Genomic DNA, 12,282 nt, shown 5'->3' with positions numbered 1-12,282 from the left:
CTTGTCCCTAGAGGCCTGCCCAGCAGCTGGAGCCCTCGCAGGCTCTGCCTGCCGCTGCTCTGCTTCCACTCACTGCGGACGGACTGGAGATTACGAGAACTGGTGGTTATCCCGCAGCAATACGTCTCCAACCCGTGGCCTAGAGCCCTACGTCTGGCTGCTAAAGCCTGAAGTAACAGAGCCTAGCACTCAAGGTTTACAGCTGTAAGTCTCCAGGTCTGCTATTACGGCACCTAAGTTAAGGCTTGGTCACAAGACCCAGGACTGACGGCATTCTAACAGCCTCTCCTCATCTACTCGTGATTTCTATCTGAGTGGAGCAAAAGCATCCAGGCCAGCTGACTGGAAACAAAGTCCCAAACATAGTCAAAGAACTACAGGCATGCTTGTATGCCTGGATCCTGGAGGGAGACAGTTCCATATGGGATCAAATCTAGAACCATAGCAAAGTAGCCCAAATCCACAGCTCAGGGGGAGCCTTTGCCACTGAAGGCACAGGAGAACACAGCTCCCAATGGGGAGAACAAGATTTTAGAGCTGACTGTCAGCCCACCTCGGGCTCGGGGGCAATTTAGCCTAGTCAGCCAGAACTCAAAAGTGACAGGCCCAGGGAAGACAGGAAGACACACGGGGTCCCCTTTGGCAAAGCTGCAAGGCAGGAACATAGAAGACTTACAGTTTACCAAACTTGTAAGGACTGGTATGAACTGGAACAAGTGGTAGGGATGTCAGCCAACCCATGGCCACAGCCGACCCTATGGTCATAGACCCCCCTCCATAGACACAGCCCCCCCATGGTCACAGCCAACGCTATGGTCATAGACCCCCCTCCATAGACACAGCCCCCCCATGGTCACAGCCCACCCTATGGTCACAGACCACCCTCCATAGACACAGCCCCCCCACGGTCACAGCCCACCCTATGGTCATAGACCGCCCTCCATAGACACAGCCCCCCACGGTCACAGCCAACGCTATGGTCATAGACCACCCTCCATAGACACAGCCCCCCCATGGTCAAAGCCCACCCTATGGTCATAGACCCCCCTCCATAGACACAGGCCCCCATGGTCACAGCCAACGCTATGGTCATAGACCCCTCTTCATAGATACAGCCCCCCACAGTCACAGCCAACCCTATGGTCGTAGACCCCTCTCCACAGACACAGCCCCCCCATGGTCACAGCCAACGCTATGGTCATAGACACCTCCCCATTGACACAGCCCCCCCATGGTCACAGCCCACCCTATGGTCACAGACCACCCTCCATAGACACAGCCCCCCCATGGTCACAGCCCACCCTATGGTCACAGACCACCCTCCATAGACACAGCCCCCCCACGGTCACAGCCCACCCTATGGTCACAGACCACCCTATGGTCACAGACCCCCCTCCATAGACACAGCCCCCCCTGGTCACAGCCCACCCTATGGTCACAGACCACCCTCCATAGACACAGCCCCCCATGGTCACAGCCCCCCCGTGATCACGAGCCCAAGGGCAGCCTTACTCAGGGCATGAGAGTGGCAGATCTCTGCTCTGCGGAGGTCCATGCCTGAGAGAAGATAGTCAGAACCTGAGACTCTACCGAGATCGCTGCTGGAGCCCTTGCTGCATAACTCTGCCCCTGGGGACTATGAGAACGCAGCCTCATGTCTTTGACTCCTGGGCTCATGAAGACCTGGCCCCTAGGACAGCCCTAACCATCAACATGAGAAATCTGTCCTTGTGGTGGTTTGAATGAAAATGACCTCATAGGCTTATAGGGAGTGGCACTATTAGGAGGTGTGGCCTTGTTGGGGGAAGGGTGTCACTGGGGGTGGGCTTTAAGATTGGTTTCAAATGATCAAGCCAGGCCCAGTGTCTTTCTCTTTCTGCTGTCTGCCAATCCGGATGTAGAACTCTCAGGCTACCTCTCCAACACCATGTCTGCCTGCATGCCACAGTGCTTCCCACCATAAAGATAATGGACCAAACTTCTGAACTGTAAACCAGCCCCAATTAAGTGCTTTCCTTTATAAGAGTTGCCATGGTCATGGTGTCTTTTCACAGCAACAGAAACCCTAAGACAGCCTTCAAACATCATGACATCTCTGTCCTGCCTGCGGGCCCACAGCCAACACCATTGTCATGTGTCTGATGCACTTCCAAGCTGGCTGCTCCATTTTGAGGTCCATGCCTCCCTGGGGTCTCCCCTGCACTTCCACAGCAGGCCCTGGGGCAGCTCATGGGGCTTAAGGGGTCCTGCTCAGCCCTTGCCCAGCACCTTGTCTTTCCTCAGACTGAAGGTGGATTTGAGTGGGAGAGTCCTCCAGACTTGGTCCTGCCCCAGGCTCAGGCAGCCAGGAAGAACAGTGTGTGAGACTGTACCCCAGACAGCCCCCCCAGAATCATCCCTGGCCATGACAGACCCACCATAAAGCCATATCCCAACTATATATCAGCACCCCAGGGGGACCTCTGCCTTTCCCATCCTTCCTCTGCTCTGATTGTGGCTCTTGACACCATGCAGAGGCAGGACGGCTACCTACTATGGGGCACACGTGGCCATTCCCTCCTGCTTGGTCTCAGGCTAGGGTGGGGACAGGAAGCACATGGGGAAAAGACAAGGCAGGGGTCTCCCAAGCTTCGCACAGCTTCTGAGCAGAGCAGCCGGCTCCACGGGGCTCAGGAATCCAGGCCAGTGCAGGGCTGGGCAGTTTTACAAGCAACTTCAGAAGAACTTGTCCCACACCCTGGAGGCCCACGCTGAGGAAGACACTGGCTGTGCCTGCCCGAGCCTTCAGATCTGAAGGAAAGTAGAGAGTGAGGAATATCCAGGCCTGCAGCACAGTCAGGGTGGGAAAGAATCACTGGTCCACATGGACCTCTCCTAGTCCATGTCTGTGTCCCCAAGATCCTGCCATGGCTTCCGGATCCACCATAAGGAGTCTTGTCCTCCTGGTGTCCTGGTGTCTTAGGGAGTCCCAGACATTTGGGCACTCAAGGTGCCGCCTTGATCTCAACACAGCTGTTTCATGGAGAGGATTTTATGAACATCTAAATGCCCTCGGGCCACTGCTCCTCAGCTAAGAAATGCTGTAAGTAAGGAGGGCAGCGGAGGAGTCCTGGGGTCCTGCGCAGGGAGGGCCACGGTGTGCTAACACCCAGGGCTCAGCCCTGGACTCCCCCCTCCCTCACACAGCTAAGCTTGTCTTCAGGGCTGTCAGCACTCACCTCAGAGTCGGGCAGCATCAAATCCTTTTTAGAGTTTAGGAAAAAAAAAAAAACCACTTGTGATTTTTTTTTTCAAATAGTTTGGGCTTGGCAAGTCTCGAGTTGCATTTTGCCAAGCCCTCCGCCCTCCTATAATTTAAAGGAGGAAAAAGCACAAGAGACAAAAACCACCGTGCATTCCGAGGGAGCCGCGGTCTGCTGTTGCTACTGCCACGGTCCTCAGGATTATCCAAGCAGAGCGGCCCCTCCCCAGCTCTGGGTACTTACAGTTTAGGTGAGGTTAGGTAGCTTGGTTTAGTTTAGTTGTTTAGTTTAGTTTAGTTTAGTTTAGTTTAGTTTAGTTTAGTTTAGTTTAGTTTAGTTTAGTTTAGTTATGGTAGGCTAGTTTAGTTTAGTTGCTTAGTTTATACCCGTCAATGAGGTAGTCTCTAAAAGGAGTTAGAGCCCTCCCAGCCCCAGGCCACTGTGGCCAGGTAAGGCCTGAAGAGGCCCTGACTATCATGCCACTAAGTCAGCATGTGGGGACCGTGGGGAACAGGGGTAAGAGCAGCCTGCAGCAGTTCTTGAAAGGAGGCCCAAGTTCAGAGACCAGGCCTCCACCCTGTTCAGAGTCACTTAACAAACCTTTTCCTGGACCCCTCAGCATCTCTCCAGGGAGGGACAGACAAGCAGATGCCACCCTGGGGCCCCAAAGTCTCAGCATCCTTAGAACACAGGAAGGGGTTAGGAACAGAGCAGGCCTTGGGGCATAGAGGACGCTTGGCCTGAGACGGTTGTGTTCGGGAAATGCAGTCAGGAAGCCAAGAGGGCAGGAGGATGAAGGGTACTTCTCTGGCGAGACAATAGCCCCACAAGCCAGTCTTGAGCAAGCCTGGACAGCAGGACTCCAGGTGGACAGAGACCCGGCTAGGCTTTAGGGACAAGCAGAGTCCTGGGGTCACTTCCTGCTCCCCAACCCACCTGGAGCTGTGCATGCCCTGGTATGACTACAATGAGGGGGATGGCCAGGCCCTGGGCCATCTGTAGATGGGCACCACACCCTGTGGCTGCCGCTGAGCCACAAGCCCATGTGTAATGACAAGGCTGGCCGGCCTGTCCCTAGGGCTCAGAGCCAAGCATCAACAATTCTGAGCAGTGGTTTTGCTCTCTTTCTGAAAGCACTGGAGGGTGGGAGTCTTCACTCCCACTGCACATCCAATTTTCCAGATCAACTGAGAAGCAGAGCTCAAAAGAGCTCAGAACTCAAAACCAGTGCACAGAAGCACACCAGGCCACGCGAGATTAAAACCGGCACCCGGCCTTCACTCGGGTGTCTCTGTTCCCAGGCCCCAGGCAGCCCTCATGTCTACATCTCTGAGTTTAGCTTGCCAATGTTTAAAAAGATATGGTGGGGGCTAAGGAGATGTCTCAGTAAAGTGTTTGTCATGCAAGCATGAAGACCTGAATTCAACACCCAGCACCCAAGAAAAAAGATGGGCACAAAGGCATGGACCTCTAAGCCCTGGGGAGGCACAGAGGAGGATTTCTGGGACTTGCTAGTTAGCCAGCCTATTTTTTTTAACTACTATTCTTATATTTGTTGACTTGGTTTTTTATTTGTTTTATTTTTGTGTGTGTGAAAGATGCCTGGGGCAACTCAAAGGAAGAACTATGTGTTTTGGCTCATGGGCTTGGGCTTCAAGTCCATAGTTGCTTGGCTCTGCTGTTTCTGGGCAGGGGTGAGACAGAGCAACAGTGCAGGGGGGGGGGGTTGGAGAAGCAGAGCTGCTCATATCATGGTGGACAGAGAACAGAGAGGGGTAGGAAAGGGAGGGGTTGAGGTGCATCTTTCTAGGATAAGCTCCTGGTGACCTGTCTCTCCAATTAAGTCTTAGTTTACCACCATCTCCAATAAAGCCATCACATTATGAGCATATTCATTGATGAGGTCAGACCCTCATGATCCGGTCACTTCTCAAAGCTTAGTTCTGAAACTGCTACACTGGGGACCAGACTTCAACACGTGAGCCATTCAGAAAACACTTGGTATCCAAACCACAAGAGTAGTAATAAGCACAATCAGGGCAATCACTCTGTGTGTGCGTGCATGCGTGCGTGCGCTCCTGTGAGGTATGCATATCTGTGTGCATATGCTTGTGGAAACCAGAAGACACCTCTGGTGCCATCCCTCAGGAATACCACCCACCTATTTTGAGACATCTTCCATTGGCTTACAGCTCGCTCATTCGACCAGTTGGGCTGGTCAGTGTGCACCAAAGACCTGCCTGTCTCTGCTTTCCCATTGTTGGGATCACAAGCATGTACCACCATGCCCTGCTCTTTTAACAGGAGTTCGGGAGATTGAACTCGGGTCCTGGTGCTTGTGAAACAAGTGCTTTATCGGCCGAACCACCTGTCCAGCCTGAAATAGTATAATTTCATAAAAACAAAAAGCACAAGTATTTTTAAATGAAAAGGGCATTGCAGTCACTGAGACAAATACACAAGACCTGCATAAGATCAAGCCAACTAAAATCCCAGTCCGGACAGAGGCAGGACTCGTGAAGTCCCACCCCTATCTGAGGGGCTATTGGCACTTGATGGTTGCTGGGGATGGGGAGTTTTCTTTTGGAGGGCTACCTCAGTCCAGCAGATGGTCCTACACCCATTCACACTCAGACAGCACTAGAAGGACTCAGTGGGTTTTAGAGAGAGAAAAAAAAAAGAATACTTGGAGTTATGGAGGAACGTGGAGTGGAGGGTTGGTGAGGGTCATTGAAGAAAAGGGTATGGGGTGGATTTGATCAAAATGTGCGTCTGCATTTGAGTATATGCGTTATGGAATTTTCAAGTATTAAAAAAAATAAACATTATTATTAAATCCAAGGTATCGTCAACATAGATGTTATGTTACCTGGAAATCAGAAAGTGCAACTCAAAAAATGATTAGCCAGTTCAGTGACGCTGTGAGGTGCAAGGTCAGCAATTGCCACACACACACAGCAACAAGCGCTCTTAGGAGATGGAGGCACAGGGTGTAACTCCATTTCACAAATTCATGATTGTTTACAACACTTAGCTCTCTAAATGAGACAAACTAGAAAGATGTAAGCATGTCTATATAATAAACACTGTGGAACTTTGTTAAAAAGCAATCAAATAAACTAACCAAAGGGAAAGATCTGACACACACAGCAGTTCTGGGATGCAGACTCAATTTTGAGACAAGCTCAGTTCTCTCAGCAATAATCTATAAATCCCGGGAGATTTCAGCTTGTGCTTATGAAACTGACAGGCTGAGTCCAAGCTTCATGTGGGAAACATTTGAAAGAGAAGCCAAGGCATTTTGAAAAGTATGAAATATATATCCTGTAAAACATGGTATTTAAAAGAAAAAAAATAGTGTAGCCAGTGTAGCCGTGGCCCGGATCATGCCCATTAATGAAATGGAACATCTCGAAGCAGTGGAACGCAGCATGTGGTGGTAGACCAAACACCTGCCATCACATCACACGAGTGCACCCGGGGAGAGGACGAATCCTCGTGGTCGGATCCTCCCTGCAGATGCCCTCACAGACACACCCCTAGGTGAACTCCGCTAACTCTCCACCCACCCAACTCAAAATCAAGCTGGAGCACCACACGGGTCCCGAGTTCCACCCATTTTCCACCACACCGGTCCCGAGTTCCACCCATTTTCCCATTGTTTTTGAAGATTTTTAGTCAAATGGTGTGATTTTTAAGTTGTTAGGAATCTTAACTTGGCCAGGGTCTTTTTAATAAATATCTTGTTGTTTTGAATTATGGCTACTTTCAAAATCTTTCAGGGGGAGAAGAGTTTGGGTTGTTTTGTAGCATGTTGTATGTTAACAATAATTCTATTCATGACTGATGGTATCATAAAAAGATACAACAGATTTCTCAGAATTTCCTATGATCTATGTACTTTACCACATCCAAGAAGCCTATCAAATCTAACATATTTTAAATTACTATTATTGTGTGTCTGTGTGTGTGTGTCTGTGTGTGTGTGTGTGTGTGTGTCTGTGTGTGTGTGTGTGTGTGTGTGTGTGTGTGTGTGTGTGTGTGTCCATACACACGGTGCAGTCCATGGTGGGTATGTGGAGGTCAGGTGACAATTTTGGGGAATCAGTTATCTCTCTCCACCTTGCATTCTAGAGATCAAACTCTGGTTGCCAGGCGAAGTTGAACCATCTTGCCAGCCCAACATCTCTGTTTTTAAGGTCAGAAAGTATACTCATTGGAGATGTTCCAGGAACCCAGAGTTAACTCAAGGCTAAAAGGACTTAATTTGGTTTGGGGAAGCTATCAAAAATGTGCAAGTGTTTAAAACACTTGCCTAAGGCCCTAGGTCACTGTCGGACAAACCGACATGGCAATAAGCAGTTACATGGTGCTTATGGAGGAAGCTACAAGGAACTTACGTCTTTCATACTTTCCTTAAATAAGCAAAGGGCAACAAAAGATAACATAAACATGAAAGCTGATAAAATACAAAATCTTTGTTGCCTAGACCAATTGCTTAAAATATAAAATAAAGCAAACAAACAAAAAACCCTCTTATTCAAGATCAAACTAAAACTTCAAAAACCTCTGTCCTCTTAACAGTGAAAGTTCCACTCCAACTTCCCATCAGTGTATCATTGAACTTACTTTTTTTTGAGCATAAATAAATGCTGTCAGTCTTAGTATATAACTACTAATAAAATTCACCCTCCATAGACCTTCAACTTTCTCTACACAAGGTAGTTGTTGGAGTTGTTTGATTGTTCATTTGTTTAGTTTTGAGTCAGAGTCTCACTATAGTCCAAGCTATCATCCTGCCTCAACCTATAAACGCAGGGATTACAGTTATGTGTCATCCACCATTGCTGATTTTATGCAATCAGGCTTCATTTTAGTGTCCTTCTCTTTTTGTATTCCATAATTAATTGCTTTAAGGCAAAAGTACTCTTTTTTTCTTCTAATTAAAACAAGTCTTTGTCAGACGGTGGTGGCGCACGCCTTTAATCCCAGCACTCAGGAGGCAGAGGCAGGTGGATCTCTGTGAGTATGAGGCTTAGCCTGGTCTACAGAGCGAGATCCAGGACCAGCACCAAAACTGCAGAGAAACCCTGTCTCGAAAAACCAAAAACAAAAAAGGCCTTACAGGCTTTTCCTTATTAAAATCTTGTGCCTTCTCTTATCTTAAACATACTTTATATTAAGCATAGTCATAACCCCTTAGCTTCTTTTCCTGCTGCTGTGGTAATGTACTATGACAGAAGCAACTTACACGAGAGAGAAAAGGGTTATTCTGGTTTCCAGCTCAAGGGACAGTTCATCATGGCGGGGAAATCAAGGCATGTGGAGCTGGAAGCAGTAGTCTTATCACATCTACCATCAGGAAAGGGGAGAGAGAGAGAGACAGAGACAGAGAGAGACACAGAGAGAGAGACAGAGACAGAGAGACAGAGAGTAAGAGAGAGAGAGACAGAGAGACAGAGACAGAGAGAGACAGAGACAGAGAGAGACACAGAGAGAGAGAGACAGAGAGAGAAAGAGAGAGAGACAGAGAGACAGAGACAGAGAGAGACAGAGACAGAGAGAGACAGATAGAGAGACACACAGAGAGAGACAGAGACAGACAGAGAGAGACACAGAGAGGAGAGACACACAGAGAGAGACACAGAGAGAGACACACACAGAGAGAGACAGAGACAGAAAGACAGAGACAGAGAGAGAGGGACAGAGAGAGAGACACACACACAGAGACAGCGACAGAAAGACAGAGAGAGACACAGAGACACACAGAGAGAGACAGAGACAGAGACAGAGAGAGAGAGAGAGAGAGACATGCTGTTGCTCAGCACCCTTTCTCCACTACACAGCCACCGACCCCAGCAGGAGAATCCCATCCACAGTGGGCCCATCTTCTCACCTCAGTTAACACAGTCAGGATGCCCCAAAGCCATGCCCAGAGGCCAATCTGCTTCTCAGTTTTCACTAAATATGAAGGTTACTGTTGGTTTAAAATTCTGATTAATATATGGAAGTGCAACTACCAAAATAGTAAGGATAAAAGGAATGATCACAGGTTGCCCCCCTTATCAGCTGGGGAAACATTTGAAGGGTTCCCAGTGCATGCCTTCAACCAATAACTTTGGCAGTCCTTGTGTGTACTGTTTTCCCTATATATACAAACCTGTGGTTGGTTTACAAATTAGGCATGGTAAGAGATTAAACAATTACTAATAGCAAAGTGGAGGCCAGAGAGGCCATTGGATCCCCTGGGACTGGAGTTACAGACAGTTGTGAGCCACCATGTGGGTGCTGGGAATTGAGCCTGAGTCTTCTAACAAGAGTAGCTAGCGCTCTTAACCACTGAGCCATCTCTCCAGCCTCTCCTTGACCCAGGTGAAGTTATATTTAGCTTGTATTTGCAAGTCAAGCAAGGTTGGGCTCGCGGAGGCCTGACTGCCCAGTGATTCCCTCCAGGCTCCTGTCCAGTGTGCTTTGCGGCCTGGTGTGGGCACAACTTACCATCTGAAGTCACTGGTGCAGGCCTAACACAATGCCACACACTGGGTAATTTATAAGGTTCTGGAGGCCAGGAAGCCCAAGATCGAGAGGCCCACAGTCTTCCAAGATGGCACCTTGTACACTGTGCTCTCGTGAGACAGCTACTCTATCCTCACACGACTTAGAAAGACAACATCCCCACTCCCACAAAGACATAATAGCACTAATAGCACTCCTAAGGCCCAGTCCCAACACTGCTGTCCCAGAGACTGAGTTTCCACATGAGTTTTGAAGAGGGATTTAAACCACAACAAGGTCTCTATGGCAACATGGCAGTGTTTGGAGTATGTGAAAGGTCAACCAATCAGCAACGGGCTGCAGATTGGAAACTGAGCCAATGCCTGGTCCCCTCCAGCAGCATGACAAGCCTCACCTCAGCTCAGTGGCTCCCTGTCCCTCTCCCTCCTGGTGAGCAGCCTAAAAGGACCCTCAATGTCTCCTACACAGAGTGCAACCCAAGGTCTCTGACGGTTGAGAAAGGTGGTTGGCCCTGGACAAGCCCTAGCATCCAGAAGGCCAATGCAGACTGAGGGTAAACTGAGGATTCCAGCTGCAAATGGCACCTTCCCTGTCAGGAAGAGAGCTGGTTTCCCGGCATGGTGAAGACTGATGCTCTGTACCAGCATTCACAAACAGGAAAAGGAATGATCTCCAACAGTGCAGACAATCCCAACACTCAGGAGAATGGGGCAGAAGGGTTGCAAGTTCAAGGCTGCCTGGGCAACTTAAGGAGATCCTGCCTCAAAACAAAAAGGGTGAAGGGTCTGTGAATACATAGATCATTGATAGAGCACTTGATAAGGGTGGAGGGGCTGTGAATACATAGCTCATTGATAGAGCACTTGATAAGCCCTAGCATATGCAAAGCCCTGGGTTCAGCCTTCAGTACAAAGGAGTTTTGTTGCAGATTGATTGACAAGGTTCAGGAGGCCGGCTCACTTTGCCTCCTTCTCCTGTCCTCTAGTGAGGAAGAGGCTGGTTGGTTGTACCCAGGTCTTGGTGGACTAGCCTGGGGCAGGGTACTGGCGGTTGACTCTGGTCTATCCTGCAGCTGTCAAGGGCACTTCTTGCTTCTAATTGAGTTTCCAGAGGCCCGTTCTGCCCCCCTCAGCTTCTGCTGAGGAGAGATTTGTGGCACTGCAGGGCACTTGGGGGGCATTTTAGGTCAGATCTCGGGGCTCTGAGCTTTCATACTGAAAAACAGCTTGCCGCAGTTTTTAGGAACAGGGATGTTGCCTTGGCACAGCTCTGTTCCTCCAGCCCCCACCACATTCTAACTCTGGTATCCCATGCTCGAGACACTTTGGAAGGATGACAGTGTCAACCCTGCATGGAGCTGGCTCCATCCCAGGCTGCCCGAGGCTCCACTCTACCAACTTACCCCTCAGGAACACCCTGTTCTCTTGGGCTTTACTGGAAGAAGATTCACATAACAAAACCACCATAGAGCCATTTACATCACTGTGGAAAAAATACCTACTCAGTTCCTCTGCCCTCTCTACAGTTGACCTTTTTACCTTTGATTATAAAGCCTCTTTATATTTTCTAAAAACTACATCCCTTTCAGGGGTGATTTGCAGGACTTTTCACTGAGCTTCTGAGCTGTCCTTTTACTTTTTTTTATAATACTTACTTGGTGCACAGTTTTTTTTTAAAAATTTGATGAAGCCAAATTTATCTACTTTTAAAATTTTGTTGTGTGCCAAACATCACAGGCAGGAATCCTTTTCTAAATCACAAATCACAAAGGCTTTTCATCTAGGATTTTCTTCTAAGAGTTTTATCATTTTAGCTCTTTGAGGCTTTTGATCCATTTCAAGTTAATCTTTGTGTATGATGTGAGGAAAAGTCTAACTTCAGCTGTCCTGGACTCAGTTGTTAAAGAGACTATTCTTTCTCCCATTAATAGTCTTGGTATTCTTGTCGATGGCAAATGACCACAGATGTACAGGCTTTATGTCTGAGTCCTCAATACCATCGGTCTGTATGTCTGTTTTGATTACCACAGCTTTGTAGTGAAATTTTAATGTGAGTCTCCAGCTTTAATATGGAGACTTTACTATGGCTATTCAGAGAGCAGTCTACACCTCCTCCAGGTGCTCAATGGCTAGCCTGATGATGTAACAGGCCAGCACTTCCACCCTCTATGGTCTCCACCTTAAGAAGGAAAGCGCTCAGGTGTGAGGCCCTCAGGAAGAGTGAGGCTGTCATACCTACTCCTATAAAGACACTTTGGCCAAACCATCACTAGAGGGCAAGAGTCAAGGGCCAGGCCAGCTAGCAATGCCATCTCTGAGAAGGGCACTCCACTTCCTGTGTCTACCCTCTCCCGGGTAAGGGTAGTTTGATTCAAGGCTAGGGCATGCAGCTGCATGTGGCTAGCTGTCTAGCTAACTCTTCAACGGTCTCTGTGACCCACCCAGGAATCTGGAACAGACCCTCCCTCCCACTGAGCCACTCAGCCTGGCTACTCTCAGGTAAGCATACATCCCTGCTCTTGCAG

This window comes from Peromyscus californicus, unplaced genomic scaffold, assembly GCF_007827085.1.
Source record: "Peromyscus californicus insignis strain IS unplaced genomic scaffold, ASM782708v3 Scaffold_21__1_contigs__length_65335640, whole genome shotgun sequence".
Lineage (NCBI taxonomy): Eukaryota > Metazoa > Chordata > Mammalia > Rodentia > Cricetidae > Peromyscus > Peromyscus californicus.
The sequence above is the reverse complement of the archived record's forward strand: the minus strand, read 5'-3'. Positions refer to the sequence as shown.